We start from the raw sequence: 5,073 nt of genomic DNA, 5'->3' as shown, positions 1-5,073 counted from the left end.
TCTGCCCCCTCTTCCATTCCTTCTCCACCATGCCCCAATATTCACACTACCCAGGTCCTTATTTACCTCCTCCTTCTTTTCAGTTTTGACGGTAAAATTAATCGCTTCTGACCTGCCCTTCACCCGAAAAACTGCAGACGAGGGCGGGGCAAAGGATACTTGATAAGCCTACCCGTGGCGCCGACGTGGAGTACTAGAAACAATGTTACCAACAACGCGTTCAGTAAGCGAACTAATGTAACTCGAGGTGCCAAAAACAGGACACATATTTCTGTTCTGTTTACAAATTCACGTAGCTTGATAACCAAAAGGAAGGAAATCAGTGCGCACATTGCAACAGAGAAACCGTACATTGTAGCCATCAGAGAGACTTGGACCAACTCTGCACACTTGTATCTGAACTGCCCTTCCCTGGTTACTGGAGCTTTCACAAAAACCGAACACACAAAAAAGGAGGAGGCGTAACATACTACGTAATAAGTACGTTGTTTGCCGTAAAAATAGAGTAAGAAGACGCAGAATTTTTTTTTTTCCATGTTTCCTCCCCATGCATGGTGTAGTCGCGTCCACACTTCCACCCATAAACAACCCTCACCCTCTCTGTTATTGCCCATCTCCCTCCCCTATCTCTGCTGTTGCGCAATACTTTTTACTGTTATTACTGTTGCTACTACTTCTACTATTGCAATCTTCTTCTACTTCTACTACTGTTTCAACTACTACTTCTGATACAACAACAACAGCGACAACAACAACATCAACAACTTCTACTGCTACTACTACAACTACTACTACTTCTACTTCTACTAATATTAATACTAATCATGATAATAACAACACTCATCATCATCATCCATATTTTCACGACCACCGCCATCACCATCACCACTACCACTGCCCGCATCGTTCCCATCATGTAAAAGAATGGATGTGGGGGGGGGGGGGGTGTAGGCTCAGGTAGCGGAGGAGTGAAATTAAACTAAATTAAATCGTTAGGGATGAGGGACGAACTGACTTTGGAAGAGGAGTAGGAGGAGGAGGAGGAGGAGGACGAGGAAGAGGAGACAGGGGGAATGACAGGTTGGGGAGAAGTGGAGGGAAGGAAAGAGAGGAAAGTAGAGGTGGAGGGAGGGAGGGAGGGGGGGAGGGGGGGAGGCAGGTCAGCTTTGCACAAGAGGATCTGTAATTTGAATTTCACTCATCCGGGTTCGTGACGTGCTGGCCGTTCCCAAAGGCCCGAGAGAGGAGGAGGAGGAGGAGGAGGAGGAGGAGGAAAAAGAGAGGGATATTAAAATCGCGTTAAATGTTCAAACGAGCCAGTTTTCCTGTGTGTGTGTGTGTGTGTGTGTGTGTGTGTTTGCACCGGAGCGGCGAGGAGCTGGCGGCGGTGGGTGTCAATACCTCGTGATTAAGTTACTAACGATCAGGGTTACCAACTGTGCCTTGGCCAAATAAGCGTTGCCAGCTTGACCGACGGAAAGAATCGGGTTATTGGATCTTCGTTCATTATCTCGGTATACGATTTCTTTTCCTATCTTTGCATCTACCTTGTCTGTCTATTCATCTATCTATAAATGTATGTCTGTGTGTCTGAATGATTGTCTGCTTAACTACTCATTTATAATACTATATTCTTTTGTCTCTGTCTAATCATGTTTGTTTTTCTGTTTATCGATTTGGATATGAATATGTATTACGTCTAAAGTATCAGTCTTCAATTATTATAGCGTTTGTCTGAATTTTTCACGTCCTACGCCACCGTCTGATTCTTCACACACACACACACACACACACACACACATCCAATACCACCTCATCTCATCCTTACTATCCAATCACATATCGATTGGTTTGCCTCCGAATCACAGGTCGAGTATTCAAAGCAATATTTTTCCTGTCCTGAATTCAGTGGTTCTCGTTTTTAGGGCCACGAACCTCCCTAGCCGTGCCCAGAATGCCAGAGACGCGGCTCAGATAATAATGATGATATCTGCTCTGCGTGTTGCACTCACTCCTCACTGGATCACAAAGGAAGGTGCTGGGACGCGTCGTAGGGTGGCTGACGCAACAAGCACCACGTCATGACTCTTGCAGCCTCCGAAGAAGCAAAGAATGAATGGCTCCGACGACAATAACGTGTCAGCTTCGGAAAGGGAGTTAGTCAAGTTTGGCACTGATTGCTTTTTGGTGTGTATTGCAGAGTATAACCCAAAGAGGGGAGCATCAAGACACTTCTCCATCCGGAATTGATCTCTTTTTTGTCCGTTCTTTTCTATTTACTTTTATTGGAGCAGTGCTTGGCGTCTTTTCAATTTTATTTTTGCCCTTGAGGTGTTTTCTCTACTGTAATAAAAAGTGGGGGAGATGCACTTCTATACATAACGACGTCATTAATTTGTAAAGAACTCATACGTAGCCCAACCAACGCATGAGCATCCCAGCGAAAATGGAGGGAGACAAACTGATGTAAAGAATACTTCGCTCTAATTATGCTGTTAATACCAGTTCTTGTTCTTGGGGCGAGTTGTTTCTTGAATAATGGATGTGCTTTCAAATATTAAAAAACACTCCCAATTAATATTCGTTACTTCTGCACTTGAAAATGAATAAATAAATTAATAGGTTGATAAATTAATTGATAGGTAAAAAGATAATAATGGAAACGTACATTCTCTCTCTCTCTCTCTCTCTCTCTCTCTCTCTCTCTCTCTCTCTCTCTCTCTCTCTCTCTCTCTCTCTCTCTCCCTCTCTCTCTCCTCTCCTCTCCTCTCCTCTCCTCTTCTTTTCTCTTCTCTTCTCTTCTCCTTTCTCTGACTGCATTCCTCTACAGAGCAGGTCTTGCCGTACATCCTTTTCCTTGTACTCGGCTCCAGAAAGGGACCGATTTGTTTCATTACGCTGAACGGCTTGCAATTAGAGCGTTCCGTATAAGAAAACTGGAGAGAGAGAGAGAGAGAGAGAGAGAGAGAGAGAGAGAGAGAGAGAGAGAGAGAGAGAGAGAAAACAGGATCAGGCTGACGGACAGAGAAAAAAGGGCTTAGGCAGGCTGTGTAGGTGCGTGAGGAAACAAGGAATCGACACCTCGCCCGCAGGATGACAGGGGCCTCTGTCACTCACTGGGGGCAGAGGGCGTCACTGCAACACTCTGATCCGCATTGCACCGCCGCCAAGCCGCACCTCACCTGCCCTTACCTCCCCCCCCTCCCTACCTTCACTCTCCCCTGCTCCTCTATATCGTCCCTCATCTCACCCTCCGTACTTCCATCCCCTTCCTCCCTCCCTCCCACAAAGTAAGTCCATGCAACATTTGGGAGTCTAATGGCAGCAGATAATCCTCCAGGTGCTCTAATGTCACACCTGTGCTTACCTGGACGAGCAAAGTAGCGTACTGTGTCTGCCTTGCCCATCTTCCTCGTCTCAGAGTCTCGCCTTACGCGCCACCTTTCACACCTCACATATTTTTTGCCGCATAATCCCTTCTCACTGTCCACCCCCGTCACTCTCACGTCGACCAACCCCTTCTCATTGATGGCTCCCCTTTCCCTCAATCCCCATTTACCTTACTTACCTTCCACCAACAACACAAGCCACACCTGACACTTCCCCTTTTCCGCTCTCTCATATCTGCTACAAAACACTCGTTCCATACTCTGAGCTGCTGCTTCTCATCCTTTCTCCTCCTCCCTCCACATTCCTACCCTCACACATTGCACCTGCCATTAGTGTCGCAATACAGGCCATCGTGGACCTGCCTCCCCTGCCCTCTACACTGATATAGGAGGGAGAAGCAGAGTCCTGTTCCAATAACCATTACAGGAGAACTCCACCGCGGACTTACTTTTCGGGGCACGCATAGACAAAGAGAAAGGAAGTGAAACAAATAATAAGCGAGGTTTGGAAAAGAAAAACAGAACAGCCACACAAGAATAGACAAGGGATGCTGCGTTCATGGAGTGTCTTCATACTGGGTTGGTGTTCTCTTCTGCTTTTCACTAAGATCGGTTGGGAATTTCGGATTTACTGTGTTGACTATTTGTGATTTCAATGATTGCTGGAGTTCACAAGTCGGGCTACAGCCCATCTAGCAGAGACTAGGACACGCCTCCCTCTGTGCCTTTGCATGTACTTCATACTGTTCAGTTCAGATTAAAGTAAAAAAACAAACAAAAAAAAAAAAAAAGAACAAAAAGCCTTTGCTAAGGCTGACTCTTCGACTTTCATCTGAACTGAACAGTATGAAGTACATGCAAAGGCACAGAGGGAGGCGTGTCCTGGTCTCTGCTAGATGGGCTGTACCCAGACTTATGAACTCCAGCAATCAGGGAAATCACAAATAGTCAACACATTAAATCTGCAACTCCCAACCGATCTTAGTGAAAAGCGGAAGAGAACACCAGCCCAGTATGAAGACATTCCATGAACACAGCATCCCAACTTCAAGTCTTGGGTGCCGTCAAAGAGGGAAATCCACATCATGTCAGGTTACTGTCAAGCTGCTTTGTTGTTAACAATTATAATCACAATTTAACAATCTTTTTTGCTGTGAACCAATTGTACTTTTCTAGAGCTAGTGGTTCACTGGAAGGACCCCGTGGGCGCCAAAGACAGTTGTCTTACACTGCTGTAATAGATATCTAAGGTCACCCACGCATGCACTGGGCAGTCATCATGAACCTCCTGCAGGGCAGAGTCGGCACGACAAGGGTCCGCGGCAGCAGGTGACCGACACAAAAGGAACAACCACAACACAGCAAGATTAATGTGATTACGGTGAGCGCAGCTGACAAGGACTTATGTCAAGATCACGTTAATAGCAACTGATGCGGAAAAGCGGCTTAAAAGGCAATACCACGGCGTAATTTCTCCCCAGCTATTGTCGCAGCGACTGCTTTGGGGGACACTTGACGGCCCGTAAAGAGCAGAGTACCCTGGGAACGCACGACGCACCCAGGCACGCCAGGTACTCCGCCCTCGGCATCCCTGCAGCTCTGGGCGATCATGATCATTCTGCTTGATGTCCAACATGAAAACCGTCGCTCCCGAACAAGTATAACTTTGAAAAACACAAGAGGA

This window comes from Eriocheir sinensis, chromosome 28 (assembly GCF_024679095.1).
Source record: "Eriocheir sinensis breed Jianghai 21 chromosome 28, ASM2467909v1, whole genome shotgun sequence".
In the NCBI taxonomy this organism is placed as follows: Eukaryota; Metazoa; Arthropoda; class Malacostraca; order Decapoda; family Varunidae; genus Eriocheir; species Eriocheir sinensis.
The sequence above is the reverse complement of the archived record's forward strand: the minus strand, read 5'-3'. Positions refer to the sequence as shown.